General features: G+C 34.0%; 1 protein-coding gene across 1 annotated transcript in view; it reads right to left on the reverse strand.

Annotated features, from left to right (window-relative positions):
- Positions 1–23,430, reverse strand: part of LOC144442065 (fibronectin type-III domain-containing protein 3A-like) — a 98,343-nt gene extending 74,913 nt beyond the window's left edge. Inside the window, exon 1 of the mRNA XM_078131336.1 lies at positions 23,357–23,430. The gene's annotated coding sequence lies outside the window, so the exon portion shown is untranslated. The remainder of the gene's footprint in view (positions 1–23,356) is intronic.
- Between the last annotated feature and the right edge of the window lie 1,751 nt (positions 23,431–25,181).

The raw sequence follows: 25,181 nt of genomic DNA on the forward strand, positions 1-25,181 counted from the left end.
AAACCATGTCATCTAGAACAGTGTCTGGGTCAACAGAAATCTTACCAACATGGTGACATTCCACTGTCTGGTGTGACAACAATGTTACTAGCGTTGCTATATTTTGCTGTTGGCTCAACAACTAACAACATTGCTAGATTTCACTGTTGGCTCAACAACTAACAATGCTACATTTCATGGTTTTGCTCAACAAAAAGTCTTACTAACATTGCAACAAAAAGATTTACTAACATTGTGACAAAAAGATTTACTAACATTGCGACAAAAAGTCTTACTAACATTGGTACACAAAGAGTTACTACTACCATTGGTACATTTCACTATCTCACTCAACAAAAAGACTTTAACACAGCTACATGTATATTTCACCTTCTGGCTCAACATAAATCTTAACTCACATTCCATCGTCTGACTTAACAAAAACATTTCAACAATTGCATTATCTCAATGGATCAGGGCCTATTCATTTCCAGAGGAACAATCTGCAAGGATAATGGCATCACATACAAAGTTAGATTTTTGTTAAGCCAGAGGATGAAACATACCAAGGTTGGGACAATTTGTTGAGTTAAAGAATGAAATGTAGCACTGTTAGAATTTTTCTCAAGCCAGACAATGAAATGTAGCTATTAGATGCCTAATAAAAAAAATTATGTGGTTCTGATTACGCTCAATTTTAGAATAGGTGGGGTAGGTAAATTCTTTAATTCATTATATTTTTATTTTTTCTGTGTGAATGTCTAGTTCAGGTTTTCCATTGTTTTCCAAATGGTCTCTGTGTCGTTTATTTCTTCCTATCAGATGTACAGCCATTACAGATTGGAGGAGAACAGTTTTATTTTGTCTTTTTAAGTTGATGTCAGTTTCCATATCTATTTCTTGTGAGACTTCACAATTTTTGCAATTTTATTATTTTATTCACGAATACGTAAAAAAAAATTTAGGGTCAGCAATGGAAAGCTAGGTGGGGTTGGGTAACCGGAACCAAACAACTATTTTTTTTTAAGCTTAAGGACATGTAACTTGTAAGTAAGACAATGTCTGGTAGATGAAAAATTATAGCATTATTGTCAATGGAACTTCTTTGTTGAACCAAAGAATGAAATGTCTTGGTACAGTATTTGTGGAACCAGACAACGAAATGTACATGTACAGTATTTGTGGAACCAGACAATGAAATGTACATGTACAGTATTTGTGGAACCAGACAACGAAATGTACATGTATTATTAGTACAATTTTTGTGGAACCAGACAACGAAATGTACATGTATTATTAGTACAGTATTTGTGGAACCAGACAATGAAATGTACATGTACTATTAGTACAGTATTTGTGGAACCAGACAATGAAATGTACATGTATTTGTGGAACCAGACAATGAAATGTACATGTACAGTATTTGTGGAACCAGACAATGAAATGTACATGTACTATTAGTACAGTATTTGTGGAACCAGACAATGAAATGTACATGTATTTGTGGAACCAGACAATGAAATGTACATGTACAGTATTTGTGGAACCAGACAACGAAATGTACATATATTATTAGTACAGTATTTGTGGAACCAGACAATGAAATGTACATGTACTATTAGTACAGTATTTGTGGAACCAGACAATGAAATGTACATGTATTATTAGTACAGTATTTGTGGAACCAGACAACGAAATGTACATATATTATTAGTACAGTATTTGTGGAACCAGACAATGAAATGTACATATATTATTAGTACAGTATTTGTGGCGCCAGACAACAAAATGTACATGTATTATTAGTATAATTTTTGTTGAGGCAGATAATATTTTGCTGTGAGACCAGACAACACTGTTTCAGGCAACATGGTTTTGATCGTACACATTATTCTGTAAAATATGTGCGCATGTAAGTAGGTTTACTGTACAACAGACAAAAGAGATCCAGGCAATGTAATTGATGTAAGGTATGGCTAATAATGCACTGAATAATGTCATCACATGAAAGCTACATGTTTACCTAATTATTAATAATATTATGCAAATAACTACAAATTCTACACTATTAGTATTACCCAAGGTAGATTTCTGTACATTCATTGGAAATCATTTATTCATTGGTACAGAGTATTTTTTGCGATCAAATCATTTACCATCTTCCTTGCTACTGTTCAAGCAATAAATAAGTAAAACACATCACAAAACATAATCACTTTGAGAAGTATCAAATTTTACCGACATATTAAAGAGTGGTTAGTAGAAGATACATTACAGGGGTCCGATTGCGACATGTGTTATAGACAGACTGGCCTACATACAGAGACTATAGACACAGACATCTATTTAGTATTAGTCATGATGGGTACATGGTGCAAACACATCCTGTCTCTGGACTGAAGATGTTCACCTGTTCACATTGTGGGGGCTGAGATAGACAGACAGTCAAAATGTCATAGGGTAAATGAAATGATAAGCGTTTTGAAATATCATACTCGCTTGTCCTATAAAGCAATGTCACGTAACTTTCTTTGGGAGTCATGGGAGTCAGCAGATATAATATATTCATGTTTGCACAATGAATATTCATGATTCCTAAGTGCCTACTTCTACAGTGACAAAGTTAACACATCTCATGATTGATTGGTTCTAATATTTCTGGACGTACTTAATTGCTACTATTATTTCTGGATAAATTTATTTCTACGTTGATTTATTTTCCCTGAATACACATCAAAGGTCCTAGTTCTTCCACATAAATTCATTGTAATGCAAGCTAATATACTGAATGAACATTACACTTACAGCCTTTTAGATAGGCCTGTTTTTTTAAATTTTCAGTTGTTATGAAACGTGTCAAGAACAGTTGTACTGAACACACGTAACTAGCCAGAAGAGTTATTTACAAGTGTACTGTCTAATTTCCCCTTGCATTGTCGGCCAAAATAAAGTGTGCCTGACACATCCTGAAATGTCGGTCTGTAAACTTTTCACGTCCCAAAATGAACATGTTTACAAACTCTGTGCAGAGATCTTCAAGTGTTGCAATTGGAGGCATGGTTTCAAAGACTACAGTATTCAGGTCAGATGTGCCAAAGAATTTGACAAGCGCAATAATAAATTGTAGCGGTTTGCTTCAAAAGTGTATTTGAAGTACACAGAGTACCTGTTGATTTTTGTCACTCGGTTTGAATACATTTGTACCTTGAAGTACAGAAAATAGAGCCTGCACAACAACGGTTGACACTCAATGACAGTACAATGGATAAGAGTCAGCCACTAGGGTCAAAGAATTTGACAAGCTACATAAAAAAAATTGTAGCGGTTTGCTTCAGAAGTGTATTTGAAGTACAGTACCGGTATATTGTTGCATAATTTTTGTATCTGTCACATATATTGTATTATAAATATGTATTTGCATCTGTTATATTTTGCAATTGCATGAAAACACTGGATGCACTGCCGTTTATAAATAAATAAATAAATAAATAAATAAATTGAGTACATGTTGATTTTTGTCACTCTGTTTGAATACCTTCCGTATATAAAATGGAACCGGCACAACAACGATTGACAGTACAATTTCTAAAGTCATCAACCCAGGTCAAAGAATTTGACAGGAACGATAACAAATTATATCGGTTTGCTACTGAAGTGTTACAGAGTATGACAATCGATTTCAGTAATTTCAGTGGGTATCAAATAGTATATCGCAATAAACATGTAAATATCAAAGGTGATATACTTTTAACATGATTGATACAGTTTATTTTCCCTGCAATTGTTGCTTAATTTGAAATGTGAATAGAAAACATTAAAACTGACATTTAGAATACCTATTTATTTCTTGTAAAACATTTCTGTTTTATTTGACATAACAATAGAGAATAAAGTATGTATGATCAAAAGTGATATAAACCACTAATTTTTCTTTTTCCCCTGACATTTTCTTAATAATTTGAAACAGGCGCATAATATACTACCCCCCCCCCCCCACACACACACACACACACACACACAAGGATGGTGACTGACATACAAATTACAATTGATCTAGACTACATGTGTATTTTTTTGGAATATTTACTATTAATTCGCTGCATATGTTTGAATACTCTGTCAGAATACATTACCCCAATGAGTTACAGCTACAGTAATAGAAAACTGCAGGTACATGTACTCAGGACTATGACTGCCAGAACTCTTTTGGTCTAGACGATAGCACAAACAATTATAGGGGGAGCAGGTGAGGGCTTAGGAAATGTCATCCAGTGTGTTCAGACCACATTTCCTAGAATTTCAACACTCTAATCTATTTGCTGCACTGGCATTCATCTTTGTCATTGTAGGCAATTTATAATATCTAACAGGTGTGCATCTTTCCTTTCAGGGAGGGGGAAAAAAACGCACGCGCACAGGCATTTCACATACCCTGATCTCGTGATCACACAACCACTCTGCCCACTAGAGTTATAAGGAAACATTACCTACCAATTCAGTTGCCCCCAGTATGGTACATTTACAGGGATATTATTCATCAAGTCCATCAAATATAGCCTCACTAAGTCACACTTATACATCTTTATATTTAAGTTTGTTGTTTCTGGCATATTTCTAAGTTGTACACACCCTAATGTCTCTATTTTAGTACACAAACGTTTGGAATACAGACTTGTCTTTAAACTTTACTTATGAAATGCGTACTGGTACCATAGAAAAAGTTCCGGATTTTGCATGTTTTGTGTATAAAACTATAAGTATAGTAATTATATAGGTTATTGGAACTTACACTGTAGCCTCTCATCCTAAGACTTTCACAGTGGCATGAGTAATGTCATAGCCATTTGACCTCCAGAACTGTACATATGCTGAAACACAGCTGTTTCAAAACATATTGCTCCATCGATGACAAACCAGTTGAAATGTGGAAAACTATTTTTATCAATATTAATGTCACTGAAAACATTGCTCTCTGCAGATACCCTTTTCAAACAGGAAATAGAAACATAAACAAAGTGCACATATTTCCTAGAACTGTGAAGCGTAAGTTCCACATAATACAACAAACCAGCAGATATTGGATTTCCTTTAAGAACACGAATAACACATGGAATGACACAGAATGACATGGAAGGTATATGCTGTGCACTTATGGATTCTTTGCTCCCAAGTGAGTTGAGGAAGTTATAGTTTATAGTACATGCTGGTGTGCTGATGTACATGTAGGTTTGTACCAGGGGTATACTTTTAATATACTTTTAATTTTTCTTCATAGTTTCAGCCGGAAAAAAACTATTTATGACCTAAGGATTGTGTGACTTCTTTATGACAAGACCCCTTATGTCAATCAACTTCTTTATGACAAGACCCCTTATGTCAATCACCTTTTTCTTTGACTGAACAAAGAAAATATGAGGGAATAATACCTTATTATACCATACACAATCCAAGTTGACAAAAAAATATGGAATTGATACCCTGGTTTTCTATGTTCATGACAACATGCATCTACAATGTATATCACAACAATGCGTGTCTACATCACTGGTTCTGCTGTGTTCGAAATATGAGTCAAAACGTTCAAAATTGCCCTTACTTTCCCCGATTTTTCTTTGATATTACTGGCGCTGCTATAGTACAATTATGTTATTCTCCAATATTTTTCTCCCATTCAGCCGGAAAATTCCTAAAGGTTTTGTCACTACTCATCTAGCAACTCGTAGTGACAAAGTTCCCTTAGGTCACTCATCTTTTCCTCAGCTGAACAAAGAAAATGCGAGAGAACAATACCATATTGTTATATCTACCCACACTTACTCTTTTACCATTGACAGGTACAATAAGTCACCAGAGTCTAAGTAACCTTTTGATCAAAATGCCGCGATGAATCTTCAGAAAGGCTACGTTTCCGGCAGCACATCCAAATGAGCAACCTTTTGACGACTAACATTTCTCTTTTAATGTCATTAATCTAAGAAAAGTTAAATTAACAACTTGATAAATATTCAACAGATGAATTGTCTAAGTAGCTATATTTATTTTCTGACAGATTATCCCAAAAGTGGTGACCTTTCACACTAACAACTGATATATTTCTTTTAATATGGTAAGAAAAGTCAAATTGACAACTTGATACAAAAATGTAAATATTGACAACAGGTCGATCTTCAGAGTTCCTATATTCACTTTTTGACAGAATATCGCAAAGTGACGACCTTTCACACTAACAACTCATATATTTCTTTTAATATACGGTATATGTTAAAGAAAAGTTAAATTGACAATTTGATAAATACTCAACGGATGAATCGTCAGAGCGGCTATATTCAGTCTAAGAGATGACCTTTCACATTGACAAATGTGAATGAAAAGTCAAATTAACATAAATGTTCAACAGATGGATGTTCAGAATGGCTATATAACCAGTTGATTATCCTGAAATAACTAATATACTAACAACTGCAAATATATCTTTTTAACACATTTTGTACCATTACAGAAGAGTGAAATTAACCAGTTTATTATGGATATCATTATCAGATATAATATCACCCTTTCACATCGACAACTTATATCGCTACAGTGACGTCATCAACAAATTGACAGTTTTGGGTTAAACTGCACAGCTGGAGAATAGGCTATGATAAATATGGGATACGAGATACTAATTATGGGCTACAAGATGCAAGATGAAACCAGATATGCATCATCATACATTGACAAGTCTAGCAGGTGTCTCTTAAATTCAGCTGATGGATAATGACAGTATTTCATTTCATTTCATTGCCTGCTTGATACCCAACCTTCTAGTTTTCAAATTTTAGATGAAGATATTACACTCGTTAGCAACTGTTGATATTGCCTGCTTGATACCTATAGCCTTCTAGTATTCAAATTTTAGAGATGAAGGTATTATACGTGTTAGCGACTGTTTATATTGCCTGCTTGATACCCAGCCTTCTAGTTTTCAAATTTTAGATGAAGATATTACACTCGTTAGCAACTGTTGATATTGCCTGCTTGATACCTAGCCTTCTAGTATTCAAATTTTAGAGATGAAGGTATTATACGTGTTAGCGACTGTTTATATTGCCTGCTTGATACCCAGCCTTCTAGTTTTCAAATTTTAGATGAAGATATTACACTAGTTAGCAACTGTTGATATTGCCTGCTTGATACCCAACCTTCTAGTTTTCAAATTTTAGATGAAGATATTACACTCGTTAGCAACTGTTGATATTGCCTGCTTGATACCCAACCTTCTAGTTTTCAAATTTTAGATAAAGATATTACACTCGTTAGCAACTGTTGATATTGCCTGCTTGATACCCAACCTTCTAGTTTTCAAATTTTAGATAAAGATATTACACTCGTTAGCAACTGTTGATATTGCCTGCTTGATACCCAGCCTTCTAGTATTCAATTTTTAGATGAAGGTATTATACGTGTTAGCAACTGTTGATATTGCCTGCTTGATACCCAACCTAAGTTCTAGTATTCAAGTTTTAGATAAAGATATTATCATACTCATTAGCACAGTATTCAAATTTTAGATTAGGTAATTATACGTGTTAGCAACTGTTGATTCAAACTGATAGATAGCTAAGTGATCAATTTACGAGTGACAGAAAATGACAAATTAAGTGAAATTGTTCCGCCTGCCATAAATTTGAACTGTCTTCTCTCTTTTTGTGTCTCTGGAATAGATAATCAAATGTCATTAATTTTCATGAATGTTTCATCTATGGTTTCAGAACCCATCTCAGAACATGACTGGAGAACATTGGGTTATAATATAAGCCAAAAGACTTCAAGACTATCTAAGTGAAGAAATCTGCGCTAAATACGAAATAACGCCGATGACATTATTAATATGAAATAACGCCGATGACATTATTACATGCCTTGAGGCAACTTACAAAACATACATGGAGAAGCGGGTGGAGTCATAACCACAGTTTACATATTACAGGTGTGTTGCAGAAAGGTGAAATGATAGCTCAGACTTAATATCAAACATTAATAACTATTTGTACAAAATAACCAATCACACACACCCATAAACATGACTGATTACAACTCTAGCTCTATTGTTAATGCAAGAGAGTCCATTACTATCATTGACTATGGCTGTTCTGCACTCATTTACATTTCACACAGTTGGAATTCTCTCTTTGGAGTCTTGGCATGTATGCCATCATGTAAGAGACTCCATTACTATGTCTGTTCTGCGCTCATTTGCATTTTGATGCAGTTGGAATTCTCACTGTGGAGTCTAGACAACCATAAGAATGATATACATCATGTAATAACTGTACATGCAGTCTCTGGGTTACAGGACCATAAACATGTATGTGATCTATTCAAACCCATTTCACAATTCAAGAACATTATGTGACATGTCACAAGGGTTAGAGGATCTCAGAGTACTGGGAAGGGTTACCAGGAGACTTGGCATTCATGATAATGCTATCATTTATTCAGGATGAGGCTCGAACCTGCAGCCTGCAGATTCTAAGTCAGCCACTCTAGCCATTTGACCATCATGACTAAACTTCATACTTCAAAGTATGATAACTATGCCAAATTTACCCAACTTCCACTTTTCCTGTTACAACAGTTTCCCAACATTAGCTAAAACACTGCCCATAATTTACACTGGTAAAATATGCTACCTGTAGATTTTTTCCTACTTTAATGCTGCCATTATAAAATTGAGAAGGCTTGCCTGAAAACATTTGTGGATTTTCAACTAAGTCTATAAGTGTAGTATACAAGTAAAGAATCACATAGTGATCTTCTTAGGTTCAATTATAGTCTTACAAAAAACATGCATGTAATGATTCACGAGTGATGTTACTGGCTGGTAGAATATTTGAATGGCTTTTGGTATTGTAGTTAGAAATATATATCAAACCACTGTTAGCAGATTGCTGACAAAATGTGGGAAAGTAAAATATTGGATCTACTAACCATAACTATACAGCCACTACATGCAATCAAAAGACATGGATTATATACCGCTACATGTACGTTAGGCTGCCTATTAGTTCTTGGACTGATTCGTTGTTGCTTACGTGCCATTTTTCTGTTGCTCCACATTTCTCTGAGTAGGTGTTTCTTTGGGTATGTCAAAAATGGCAGAAACTGACATCAACAATGAAATCAAAACATTTGTAGATTACAAAAAAATACCACTGTTACTCAGATGTGTGGAAAAAAAACCAGGTAGAGTGTAACTAAACTACCAGAGATCCCCGGGAACTACTTATAATCAGTACACAAAATTGTAATAAATATCATCATTAAAAATAACATTTTACGCAACAGCAATGTGGAGTACAAGCAACAATGAATGTTTCAGTGCGACAAGTTGTAACTTATGTAAGTTACAATAATTCTGTATTATAATAGTTCTGAAATTATGAACACAATTATTCAATAAATAATATATCATGTTTCATGTCTTAAAAACAACGACAATGTAAAACACATGTAATATGTATCAACACCAAGAATTACAGACCAACTATGTGACATTACTTGCCTCGTACAAACTTGAAGACTAATGTTAACTCAAGCTTACCACCAGTCTTGTTAGCAGACATGATCTACATGTATTATGTCACCATGTCGTAGATGTTGTGATTTTGACTACTCGGATAAATATCAAGGGACCATGCTAATTAATTGATACACATTATGTACATACCCACATAACACAAGAAACGCCAATAAGTATCACAAAATAACTCTCTCGATACAACTCTAATATACCTCCGATATCCAGGGAGAAAAGGAATAAAGCAATAACGAAAATGGAATGCACTAGCAGAACTAACAGTTTGGAATGTCCAACTTTCATCTATTTATAAAACTATCAACACTGTGGAAATATTATGTTGTGACTGGAATCCATTCCTATTGAAACAAGGAAGTAGGTATTTCATAGAGAAATTGTTTACGAGACACTTTCCGTAATCTATCATTAAACCAAGTTATATAAACATTGTTTACTTTTTATCCTTTTGATCAAGTAAAATAGCAACAAATAATCTCAGTTTATAAACTGTCACTGATTTTATTATGTAATAGATAGTCAACGAGTTCGGGAGGGTTATGTGTCAATAAATGAGGCGGCGTAGCCCCCAAGTTTTTTGGCCCATAACCCTACCAAATGAGTTGTCTATCTTACTTATACTACAGCGTGATTGGCTTAAAACGGATCTTTTTCAAAATTTTGTGTAATTTGTTGCATGCAAATTGAGTGCTGAGTGTAATATAGGTCACACCCCTAAGAAAGAGTGGGTTATGGCTCCATATAACCAACCGAAATCAAGGCCTCTGATTGGCCAATTCGGTCTAGCCGTAGTATAAATATCATTAAACAGTAACTCAATTAAAATACTGTATAATTTCTTTAAACAGTGACAGGAATATACTGGCAAATCTTTGAAAATTTTGCCTAAAATTAAATAGTAAAATGGTAATACTAATAACAGGTGCAATGTGATAGTGAGAAGTATTGCAACTTGGTCCTCATTCATTGTTCAGTGGAGGTCCTTGCCATGGACACAATGCATTATGGGAGTCAGTAGATATGCAAACATGTACATGTATGTATTAGGAGAACATCGATAGTGTATTCACAATTATTGTATTTGAATCTGAAGGTAATAAGCACTGTTTTGCTACTGTATGCGTGCATGTCTGCTTACGTACCCAACTGTACCCAAGACCTTATAAAACTTCAGGCCATTAACAACAAGAATTAGAAATCTGTTCTATCTTTGTCCAACATTAATGTCACTGAGCAATAAGTGTCTCACAGTTTGCCAATGATCTATCTATCTCCCAACACAAAATTCCCAATGACCACTCTCAATCAGAGAATTTATTATCACTCTGACTTGACAAGTTTGTAGCAGGAACACAATCTCTGTTTACTGATACTGTACTGCTGTGTCCTACTTTTCAACTCTTGTACATCATATAAATTACAAAATATGAAAACATCCCCATGGAATATGATCTGCCCTTGTGTACTTTTCTTCGCTAAGTAATCAGCTGGCATGTACATGCCCTAGGCTACATAACGGAAACAGAGATGTTGTTCTCAAAGTTGTTTATCTCTCTTGGTAACCAAATGAGTATACTCATGGTATTAAGCTGCTCATCATGGCAGTCAGTAATTTGTTAAAAGTTACAGATTATTTCACAGTGCAGCAGTCATGTGATTCACACAGGCACTTCTTGGGGTCCCATGCTATGAAAAAAACACAAACCAGTCACTAAGGACACTCGGCCAAAACTGAGAAATTTACATGATATACGAAAGTATTTCCTCAACTGAACTCCGGCACCACGACAATGAGCCACATTCAACATGGATGGATCAGAGTTTAAAGTGATCGCTATGCATTATAGCATGTTTGTCAACAAGTAAGCAGGGACCTACCAACTGTAGTCCTGGACAATATTAATATTCATGAGATAATTAATATTCATATAATTAGCATAACAATAAATCAATAGTAATGAAGAGAAACAAAGGAGTGCTATATATGACTTTCACACATGTATAAGCACATGTGTCTACAGAAGGAACTCAGGCCAGCTTTGAGTATCTTCCTGCTCAGTGATTGTTTCAAAGTCCCATTATCCCCACATGTATTTTCAATGACAGGTGTGATAATTACTATTTATATTATGCATTTAATAACCTCCAAGAACAATAGAATTTTTATAGTGGATGGCAGTTTTTTGTGCCTGCTATTTTAGTTGAATGCCAGAAGGGTTGACCACTGTGAGGAGGTCCCTGGTAAGAAACAATTAATCTGGACATGTATATATGGAAATGAAGTTCCTACTTAGGGGGGTTATTTGTTTGTACACAAAAAAACTTCAAATTGGGAAAAAACAGGATGAATTATCAAATATATAAATTATAATACATCATCTACTTAGGTTCACAAATTCCACAATATCTGTTGGCATTATTTATTCATTTAGTTCAATATCTACTAACCCCTCATTTATCTTTCCTGAACAGGTAACATTATGCAAAAATAATGGCAGATAGTTTTTGGATTGTCAATATATATGGTTCATTAAGGTTCAATGTAACACAGCAATTTATCTTTTCCCCCATTATCTTTCTTGAGCAGATACAAGTTGGTCAGTCATTCATTATGATAATGACAATCTGATATCTCTTTGGCATCATTAGTAATAATAGTTTATTTTGGGTCAATGTGATAGCAATTTATTTTCATGCTACGCCTATTTTCATCAAGTGCAAGTACTTGATTATAGTATCGTAATCATGAGATACAATGCAACAGGATGACGCACGAGATGTTTTGTTTGTATGACTGTGAGATTTTGCATAGGTTATGTTACTATTTTTATTACTAAACTTCAACGCGACAGCACAATGTTAAACCTCAATAGCCAACAACCACTATAAATACCATATATTTGACATGTGAACTATCACTTTGGTCAGAAACAACCATGTGACCAACCACGGTGTTAAACCTCGATAGCTAACAACCACTATAAATACCATATATTTGACATGTGAACTATCACTTTGGTCAGAAACAACCATGTGACCAACCACGGTGTTAAACCTCGAAAGACAACAACCACTATAAATACCATATCTTTGATGTTCGTGAACAACCACTTTGGTCAAAGCTACCATGTGACTGACCATGATGGTAGACAACAATCACTATATCGTTGACATTTGTTACTCACCGCTTTGGTCAAAAAACAACAATATGATCATACAATGTACACTGCTCTGCAAAATAACCCATTAGACCTGTAGCTATATGCCCTCCCAGGGCGTGTCAGCTAAATTTAGTATTCATTTCAACCCAACTGTTCATCACTAAATGTTAACAAAAGGGTAAATTTAATGTACTGAAATTATTCATATCAAATCTTCAAATGTCAAGATGACATGAAGCAGACAGTGACAAGACAATTTGTACAAAATTTCTATTTCCGCTGAAAGGCAGCAATATTAAACTTGCACAAGCTCTAACTGAGGTATTATTATTATTATGATTATTTTTTCAATCTAACAACTAACAATATATGTACTGAAAATTGTTATAACACCAATAATTAGACATTGCACATGTCAGTCAGAGGTCTATTTTATCTAAGTATAAATAACGGCAATAAGTTGAAATTGTGATTTATTGGAGACACTGATATTTGGGTGCAGACCCTTAAAGTGGCCATATGGATGAGAATTTGGTATTTATTTTGGATTTTTATTTGATAAAACAGCTTCACTATATTTATCTACTTGAAAAAATAAAGTGAAAGAACATACCAAGTCCATGTTCATAACTCAATACATTGCAAAAAGATGGAAAAAGTGTAAAAAAAAAAAAAAAGTTTGTTATTGTACGTGCAATAACAAACATTTTACACATTGTTTAGTGTTTTGCAGTTTATTGAGTTGCGAACATGGACTTGGTATATGTTATTTCACATTATTTTTTCAAGTAGAAAAACATAGTGAAGCTGTTTTATCAAATAAAAATCCAAAATAAATACCAAATTCTCATCCATATGGCCACTTTAAAATCAATTAGATTGGATACAATATGCCATACTAATTATGTGTACTGCTACACAAATATGTTTACCCACAGGTGATTGAATATATATTGTTCAGGGTGTACTATGTTGAGCATTTTGACGGATATTTCGAACACAGCAGAACCAATGATGTAGACACACGTTGTTGTGACATAAACGTGCACTGCTGTGACATAGAACGACCAGAGTATATATTCCCTTTTTTTTTCACCTGGCTCATGCAAGGTATAATATTTAGTAATCTATATGCCCTGGACCGCCCATGATTTTTTAGCCTTTCTCAGTTTCTGTAGACTTAAAGGACTAATGATACTACTACACACAATAATTCCGCTATCCTGACATTTTGACATTTTTTAATTTTCACTCTTCCATCCCTGTTATATGAATTTTGTACATGACTCTAGTGGAAAATCAGTCCTCTGCTACAGACTGTGGCATTTTATACCACTATCACTGATTTGTTATATGTTATCACGATTTCCTTTCTCTCATTAACATAAATATTTAATCCAAAAAAAGTGGCATTACACAAATCCTTCCGGTCATTAGTCCATTATTTCTACGAAATATGGTAATAAAGGTTTCTGTTTCACAACTTGTATCAGCAGGAACTCCTACATGTACCGTAGATCGTATATTTTAGTACACAGTCACAAAACATTGAGTCATCTTCCTTCCCACCATATTATTCCATATTTCAAAACACTTTTTACAGCACTGTCCATAGTCTAGTCCTAATAGCCATATACATACCATGATCATCTCCACCATACATACAATATATTGGAAGCATTGCTACAAACGTGGTGATATTATCATGTCCTCATGTGACTTACATTCAAGCTGGAGGTTGAGTTTGCAGTAAAATGAACGATGTAACTAATTACAACTGCCTGTCAGTGTGTGATGGATAACTACTGACATGCGCTGTTCATCTCTTCTTCAGCACAAAATTTAGCAAGATTTGAAATAGATTTTGTGCGTTTGACTATACGTTAGAAAACGACTACACATACGTATAGTAACTACACTATCCAAGACACATCACCATTTTCATTACGCCAGCACAAAAATGTGCTCCAGTTTGCGAGAATTTCAAAATCATCACAAGGATTATATGGCCTTCACAGACTTTCACCCTATATGCTATGATTCTTAAAATTAAAAGTTAATCTAAATATCAATTTCCCATTCCTTTGTTTCTATTTTCCCACAATGTTATGGTTGTTTTCCTGGATAAACACTGAAATGTCAAGATAACAGTAATATTATACAGTTATTATTAATAACTTAATTATTGGATGTGTTCTAGTTTAATTAAGGGATTTCTGAAATTCTGATAGAACAGTAGATTGTGTCCTTATTCTTTTAATTAAAGGCCCACCTATTTTTTGAAAAAAAAGATGAAACGTTCAGTGTGAAAAACAGTTGTCTGACAAAAGCTATAGAAAAGAACAATCCTATGTAATCCTCATGGCTTCACTGATAAAATAACACTAATGCAAGAACCTGAGATTGAAATCCTGACCTTTAAAGGCCAGGGTTTCAATCCCTGGTTTTCATATTAGTGTTATTTTATTAGTGGAGTCATAAGGATTACATAGGATTGGCTAACTTTTTCTATAGCTCTACCAGAAAAATGTTTTTCATACCTAAATTTTATTTCGAAACCAAACTTTGAAGACCAAATTCCAATTAGGATTAAATTTGGGGCTACTGAAAAAAAGTTAGTTCCGAACAAAACAATAGTCTCCACTAAAAAGACAATACTAATGAAAGAATGTGGGATTCTATTATGGGCCTTTAAAGGCTAGGATTTTCATTCCCGGTTTTCACATTAGTATTATCGTATCAGTAGAGCCATGAGGGTTACATAGGATTAATCTTTTGTTCTGAGCCAATTTTTTTCTATAACTTTGTCAGACAACTGTTTTTTACACCTAATGTATAATCCTTTTTCAAAGTGAGCCGTTAACACAATATAGATGTACAATAATTGACTTTTATCTTTTGCTTTGCTAATCCATAGTCACTGACCCAATGTGGGCATGAGTCACAGTGCTGATAGATTAGATGGGAATCTCCCAATGTGAGGAAAACTGACAACCTCAATGTATACAAATACCCATATCTACTATATTTTCATTTCATGCTCAATGAACATATGATAAGGAATGTACACAATAATTTTTGCAATTATGATTCTTATCCAAATATACTACTAAACTTTGAGAGTATCTTGCAAATATCAAAATTATAATAAGGTATTTCATTCTTTGTATCTCAATATTGCAAGCTTCACTTGCCCAGCAACGACACTGGATTTTCCTATCTAAAATATTGAGAAGATAGTACATGTATTATTGAGGAATGATATTATAGTATTTATTGCCAGATACCATCAAATAATATATATATATATATATCCTGACATGTCTTTGTAATCCTGTGTTTCATCTCAACTAATGACAATATGTTGGAACAATTGAAATACTTATGGACAATCGCACAATGTCACATAAGCTCAATAAATAAACTTTGTTCGTTTTTGGACAAACCCCCCCTCCTCCTAAAAAATGTTCACAAGTGAGACATCAATATGTATATATACGATGTAAACCATCATGAAAATTGTAGTGGTCACATCATTATGATCAATACAATGTAACAGTAGATTTTAACATACGTACCATATCATCCTTAGCTAAAACACTACTACAGTAGGGATAAACATATTTACATGAATGTAAATTAGCATAATATTAGCATAATATTTACATATTAACAACCATAAGCCTGTGGATTTAAAATTTAAATACTATCAAACTATTAATCTAGATAGACGCACCATTTTTCACTCTAATTTATTTTAATTTTTCAATTAATTTTTGTCATACAGGGATTTCGGGTACATAATCACTGGTAATTTCCTTCACGCATGAACTTACAAAACCCTCTTAAGAACAGATACTATTGATCAAGTGCACTATCTTACATTTCACAGTAGACATTTTTCTCTATCAATTTTGATATTTTAATTATTGATTTTCCTTACAAGTGTTTCGTGCCAATGAAGATTTACAATAAGCCGTTTTTTGTCTTGCGGCAGATCTCACGAGATCCCGCATGAGCCATTGCATCCATCGCAACAACTTGAGTTGGTCAAGCTGAAAAGTGTCAGAAGCTTAGCAACACTATTGTTCTCGACATCATCGCACATGGCCACAGCGAAAGCTTGGCCACGATCACATGTTTGACAACCGTTGTTACTAGGTATATCTGCATATCTCGCGAGACTCGCAAAGTCGGAAGAAACCAGTTTAAAATTCAGATTAAATATTGTGAGGCAGCCCAGGCAGCCGGTCACAAATGATTCTATCCTGAGTGAGCTTATGGGCTTTGCCTAGTTATGATATTTCTAGATGAAATATGTTATATTTAAATATGTTATTTTTAGATCAAATATGTAATATTTAGATCAAATATGTGATACTGAGATACAAATGTATACAAAGACAGCTAGACACAGACAAAATAAACAAACACTCATCTCAGTGCAATAAATGGTTTAGTCTGGAATGTGACAGTTGTCTAGAATCAAAGTACAGTAAACTTCCTTTCATTTACACATGCAGAAAAATTTCATTTCAGACAGATTTCATTCGATGACAGACCCTCCAAATTGGAGGTTGATGGAGGAGAACCCTGGAACTCATACCACTAAATGTCAACAAACAATTAACACTTAGGTAGGGGGTCTGGCTGGTATATTGTTCCCATTATTATCCAACCCAGATCTCCCAACTGACCTTTACACCTTTGAGTGCATTGTCCTTTGACCTAATTTGCATATCAATAACTTAATAGTAAGGTGGAGACAATAGGTACAAGTAACTGCCTGGTATAACATAAAGAGGGACGATTTGCAAGTACTCATCAAAGTGTCAGAAGCAGTGAGATGTCTCTCCAAAGAACAGGAAGCTTGTCAGCTGCCATGAAATTGACACAGGAAAACAACCATTCAGTACAGAACAGCATGGAATGCCAGTTTCCTGCCCTCACCAAATATGCAAATCACACCCACACCACATTCTATTGTTATGCTAATTATGAAATGGACATCCCCTGTCATGTGACTGGGGTTTAAACTTGTTTTGATTGAAGTAAACATCAGGTCTTTTAAAAACAGTTTTCTTAACATATGATGGCATATTAACACTTTTAGTATTCTGGGCATGGACAGTTAGCCATATATACATGTTTACCAGTCTGTGGTCGACAATACAGACATTTTAACATCCAATAAAGGAATTGAGTTTAGCCACAAGATTCTTCATTCAGACTTGAATTACATAACAAGATCAGCTTGGCAATAAAAGAGAATAGAATGGCAAGGGGTATCTCAGTGTGTGAGGACTCACTTGAATGAATAAGTCATCAGCTGGCTTTGGAACAAAAGCACAGATTTTAATATATGCATAACCCAACAGGTCAATGACTTTTAAGTTCGTTTTCTTTGATTGACTTTATGGATGAAAAGACACAACAAAAACAACAGACAATTGTCAGAATGCATGACAGTGAAAAACAAATTATGTATATAGATGGCGCATTGTCTGCACGATGATCAAATTCTCATGGTTGAATGGTTGAAAATACAAATTCTAATATTCTAGTCTGTTAGAAAATGTCTATGTGGACCATCCCAGCCATTGCTTTGTATTACAGCCTTAGAAATTTGATTTCCCCCCGAGGCAAGACACAGAAAAACCATGAATTATGAATCTCAGGTGGTGGGTAATTGAAGTCATAATAAATGGAATTGAACACAACACAGTGAGTCAACTTCGCAATGATGACATAAATTATGGTCTGAAAGCTAACTTGGTTATAGGTCAAAGGTCGCATTGCTTTCTGAAAAGGAGCCCGGTAGTTTAGCTTTTGTCTCTAATCCCTTTTCTTATTCAGCATCACAGACATCGCATTGCGATTCAGTTCGGTCTGCTTTGCTACACTGCCAAAAGGATCACTCTCTTAAGCCTGTGCACAAAGTCAGTATTAGCACAAATACCCTTTGTCACATTTCTATCGCTGTTCAGAGATGCAAAATAATTTCATAATTATGACATTTATCCAGTAAACGTTGTTAGCTAAGCTGACTAAATGCTTAGAATTCGGTGCTACTAATACACAATTGTGAACGGCATCCCAGTTCCATTCAGACTGAAAAGAGTTCTTTTTGAATGGTTTGAATAAAGCTGAAATCTGAAATTCTGATTTCCATTCACGAAGAGGAAGTCGCATCACGGGGTGCACAGTAGCACAAAGTTTCAGGAAAACTATTATTCCATTCATGTTTACATCATGAATATTATAAATGAATATGCACCAGATATAGATAGAAATAAGACGGAAATGCAACTGACAATAAGGGAAATGGTTATTTACAAAGATGCTATAGGCAGTATGTAACACCCGGCAATAGACTCATTACAAAATTCAAACAGTGCAAAGAAATGAATATCTATTATCTTGCCTCCATTTTATATCATGTGTTGTGGAGCAAATTGATACAAGGACTTCACAGAAAATTATGATAAATTACCCAAATTTACATATCATGTGACATCCCATTTTCCATGAATCACTGGGTAAGAGATTGGGTATTACCATGATTATGTTTTCACATTATAATGAATTAGAAACCTGAAATGAAAAATCATTACTATCCTACGATATTTATTATCATTTAAAAATTGACAGTATATTGTCCAAATGTACTCATTATTATTCAAAGAATTGACACTACATTGCATATACATGAACATTCAGAGTGAATCTTCATTTTGAAGGACAGGGTATGATGAATATTCACTGATATTACATTCGCGGATATTTCTAAATTCTCTATAGTATTAGTAATGTAATATTATTCATACGTCAAATAACACACATGACTAATTACATAGTTAGTTTTTCCTTATATTGTATAACAATAATATATGCATGTATATCCTCTTCCTGGGTTTTACTACATTGCAAGAGGCAATATTCTTCCTCTCATGGTTATAATATCGAAACTTTTACACATTTTCATAACAGTTCGCCCAAAGACTTGTCTTCCTGTTACTATTTACAGTAAGAAAAATGTGCTTTGGTAAAAACAAAATCAAATCTTAATACATCCTGTGAGGTGTTGTCAAGTTAGTGACTTTCCTGTATAAATAAAAATTAGCGAAATAGCTGAAGTAGAATGGCAAATTTTTTACACTGACTTACTCACTTGTTGACAATCTTTGTAATGAAAGTGACAGAAATTTGGTACAAATTAATAGTCTCCTATATCCACATGATGGAAGAAAATCCTAGGTATAAAGCTTAAAAATTTTGGGTTGGGAAGGATTTTAGTACAGAGTTGTTGCCTTTCATAATCTACACAGTGATAGGGAGTCCTCGTGTAGGGGAAAATCTGATTTCTATTTCTTGTACTATAATTTTGACAGGAGCCCAATATTTACTAAAATACCTAGAAAACTCAGGTAGATGTTAACATTCAAACTGGATATCAATGTCTATGATTTCTGTACCAAGTTTCTGCCTATTTAGTATCTAGTGTTTTGCAAACATACGAAGGGAATCTTGCTTTTTTTCTATACCTTTCTGATATGAAATTGAAAGCGGGTCTATTTGAGAACTTGGGTTGGGTAGACTTTACCAAGTTGGAAAACACAGTGAAACACAGTGAGAACATATACATATACATGGTACATTCAACAGACATCCTACTGTCTCACATAGCTACTGGCCTCTTAAAGCAGACACACAGCCTTGACCTTTACCATTCTAGCTTCCTACAGTAGCAATTCAAAATTTTCCTCAGCATTTTAATTATTTTAATCACTTCCAAAACTTTGATACTCTATATAAGTATGAACCACCAATCAACATTTAAAGGTCAAAGGTCAGAACAAAACTGAAGTGCAGTAAAAAAATTTTTACTGATCTCTTCTTGATTAAGTTGGTTTCTCTTGGTGATCTGATATTATGCAGGAAATCAAGATGTTAATAATTTTATAGTCAAAAGCATAAAATATCGATATCCAATTTGATATTTTTGTTGACAATTATCTTCCAATCATACAATTTTACAGTATTTTTGATAATGTTATAATTGTATATACGTATTAAGACATTCAAGTTGATTCTTCGATATTTTGATGGGGAGAAAATAATATCATTTAGAATTCAAGATTAATTCAATCTCAAATATCAACATCCAATTCCTCAATTTCATTTTTTCAAAGTCTTATATTAAACATCGCATGAAAATAGGGTGACATTATAATTTATGTTATGTATCTTTCGTCTAGACATGGTGGGAAAAAGGATTTCTCACAAAAATAGCAAAATTCAATAATTTACAGAGATTACCTTTTCCACTTTAAAAAAAATCTATATTATAGAAAACACTGCGCTTCTAATTTCTAACATAGACAGTCTGAAAATGTCATTTATGCAATAATTTTATAAAAGTCCTTTGGTTTTGTAGGACTTCAGTTATCATGCAGTACTGTAGCCAATGATTGATCGATCATTCTATCTATAGGACTAGGTGACACTACAATCTTGAATTTGTCACATGTGATTACTGTCAATTATTTCATCTTAGTTACAATTTCACCATATGTTATTCTGAAAAACCCAAACTATTGACAATTCTTTTCATTTTGAATGATTATGCAAGTTAACTCTACACTTATATTTTATTAAAAATAAGACTGCTATGTATATCCGTTGCGTTTCCTAAATAATACGGAATAAAATATTTCACTTTGTTATTATAAATAGAGCACAGTAAATTAACTTAAGCTTTCATATTCAAGGTAGATGGATCAATCTAGTATTTCCGAATAATATATTACATAATATCCTACTAATTCAATTTTAGAGCAACAAGTTGAAGTTCAAACAAGGGAAAGGAAGGAAATGTTTCCTTTTTCTGAGAAGTTCCATTTTTAGAAGAAAAAAAACAGGGATGCTACAATGATGACTATTAATCTCAAGTGCATCATTACAATATAACTGGACAATGTCACCTTTTTCTATAAATGCGAAATATTTTATTCTGTATTATTTAGGAAACGCAACGGATATACATAGCAGATATACATTTGGTGATGTGTTTACAGGACAAAAATGATAAAAATTCAGATTTGCAGTAAGTAAGGAATAATTACCTGTCACACTAAGCAATGACAGCAAAGATACAATAACAAAATGGTTGCCAGACCATATGGTAACCAATCACTGAGATACTTCTATCTAATTATGTTAAAAATAAACTTAATAATATACAAAAGCCAAATGTTAATGAGTCTGGAACTAAATTCATGCAGGAAATGTTTACTAATTATTATTTTTTTTTATAATCTGTAAATCATTTTTTTTAAATCTGTACGATCTTATCTATTACTTCTCTTGTGAATATAACATATGTACTTAGATTAGTATCAAACCATTTTTCTATGTTGTGTTAAAATCATTTTTTAAAAACACATGTTGAATGCTAGAAGCCATATACTTTATACCTGCACAGTCTTACTTTGGGTATGAAAAAAAATGACCCTTTAACTAAACACACGTTATACTGTATCTTAACTGGGAGGAGATCACTTCTTTTCGGTTTGGAGTTTCAGTCACACTACCGTACACGCTCATAATTTTTTAATTTCACAACTTTAACCTGTAAAATATGTTGCTACTTCGGTTAAAATTCACAGTATCGGTCAGCGTGTGTTCTGACACATAAACGAACACCGGGCGGCCATTGACGCCTGTGCCGGCCCACGTTGCACTTTTTTTATGAATGAACCTTCGTCAGCTAGCTTCATTTGAATTGAAATGGGTGAAACACCACTGTTGTCAAAATCGTTGTTTTTGTACGTGGGCGACAACACCACCGGTATCAGGCCCGTGTGTTGACAAAACGTATCTTGACAAAATGTTGGCAAGACTTTGCGGTGTCAATTTTAACGTCTTCTTTTTTACCAAAACGTCACTCTGCTTTCGCATGATTTAAGTGGCACGGATCGCGACGGGTCAATCTTATGTTAAAATGGACCGTCGAAAATCACATGATGTATGCATGCACTGTTCATCCGCTGAACAAGCAGACACAGCTGGGCCCATCCACTAAAATCTTTGAAAAGAGAAAATGGTATCCTGGCGTCATTTTATAAATGCTTTAGAAAACGCTAATATATTTTTCACACCGCCGGTTGACACTGAATGAACTGTAGATGTGCCCAGTCCTACTGTCTGAGTGAGAAATTATGAGTCGAGACGAACAGGGTGCGACCACAGAGATGCTACACACGGCAGCAAAAATCAAGTAAAGCGATGAGAGAAAACACAACAACACACCTAAAGACATTTCAACATCTCGCCGATTAGTCTGACTTCTAAAATCTGAGATTTAATCAAAGAATCAACAGATGGGAATGTTTTTATACGAAGGAAATTCGAGCTAATTAAAATTCATTCACTGGCATATATTGCTCACAGCAGAATCATAATGTCGAGTCTATCGGATGAGCTCAGTAGCCAGAATGTCGTAATTTAGACTGCTTCAAAAACCGATTTCAAGTGTAACATTCGTGTAAACCACAAGTGACGAACCTTAACATGTCAGGAAAATAAGATGTTAGTAAAATTAAGCAAATATTGTGAAAATAATTACCACACAAACCTTACAATCTGGAAAATCTAAAGTCCAATACACTGAGCACTGTTTACACGTCGGCCGCCATTTTGTATGAAGGACCATGGGAAAGACGACGGCCCACGTCGTCAAAGGCCCCCTGGACCAACAGTACAAAGTAATGTTTTCCTTTCCTTACGTCATTAGTTTTTTTTCCTGGTTTCAAAAGACAAAAGACCAAATAAAAGAATTCACACTACATAAAACATTGTCTGAGACTTCGTGACGGAATTGAAAGATGTGGGCTTCGATTCTTTATCAGGTTTATTCGAGCAACGAGTAGGGGAGTCCTGAGTGTAGACCACGTATTTCTGATTGTTTGCTATCGGATGTTGATAAGTTACCTAATGTGGGTGTAAGCGTGAAACAACGTAATAATGTAATTTAAATACATGAACAAAGGAATATCCCGTGCCAGTCACATAAACATTGTAATATATTTGATCAACATGATTTAGAACAAATGTTACAGAGAGCCTAAACTTTTTTCCAAAGTTTGAACGCCGATCCGTGTAAGCATTACCAAATTATAATAAAAACAGACGAAAGGAAAATATGCTACTATATACAAAGTAAAGAGTTTATTATCCAAGAAATATCGAACAAAACAAAGCAAAATGGAAACAACTTTAATACAGGAATATGAAGATTGCACTTTGCGTTTTTTTACCACGGAAAATATTATTTCTGTTAACGTTTATTAATGACCTTTATACCCAAGTATCTTCAGTTGTCTGGACGGGACACGTGACATGAAAAGTCCGTAAAGATTGAAATGTCTTCACCCTATAACCTCATCGTGACAAATAAATGAAATATGACCGCTTCACCGTCATATGACTTCAGCCACAGGCACTCGAATCAATGTGTATGATTTTTTTTTTAAATATGTATGTATGTCTTATTTACATACATATTTTTTTTAAATCATACACATTGATTCGAGTGCCTGTGACTTCAGCAGGTAAAATCCCCAGGGATACACAGTGATAGTTCAAAGTCTAACTAGTTGTGTATGACGTGATGGAACCACGCACTGCTGACGTTGTAGTGGTGCACGTTCAAATAAATAGATGAATGAGTGAATGAGTGAATGAATGAATGAATGAATGAATGAATGAATGAATGAATGAATGAATGAATGAATGAATGAATGAATGAATGAATGAATGAATGAATGAATGAATGAATGAATGAATGAATGAATGAATGAAAACGAAGGAACGTGCACGCTCAAATAAATAGATGAATGAATGAATGATTGAATGAATGAATGAATGAATGGATGGATGAATGAATGAATGAATGAATGTACGAACGAACGAACGAATGAATGAATGAATGAATGAATGAATGAATGAATAAATAAATAAATAAACAAACAAACAAATAAATAAATAAATAAATAAATAAACAAATAAATAAATAAATAAATAATATCAAATAAATAAATATAATCAACAATTGATAATTATTATAAGCGCTTCTAGCTCTCAAATAGGGAACCATCTATTTTACTTACTTCTTGTAATTACAGTGAGTGGAAGCAGTTGATCGGTAGAAAACGACAACAAATCTATAGATTAGCAGAACATTTCTGGTGCTTTCGATTAAAATGAGAAAAGTGCTGTAATATGTTATTCTTCATTTTATTATTTTTTTATTTACTTATTCAGCTTTTCATTTATCTATTTTATATTCATTTATTTTGAAGATGTATCACATACTACTCCAGACCACATGTATAGCATTAATTAACAACGTCGGACGTGCGTGAATGTATGTACGCGCGATTCAACAATGTTGTATTGGA

Source organism: Glandiceps talaboti, chromosome 11 (assembly GCF_964340395.1).
Source record: "Glandiceps talaboti chromosome 11, keGlaTala1.1, whole genome shotgun sequence".
In the NCBI taxonomy this organism is placed as follows: domain Eukaryota; kingdom Metazoa; phylum Hemichordata; class Enteropneusta; family Spengelidae; genus Glandiceps; species Glandiceps talaboti.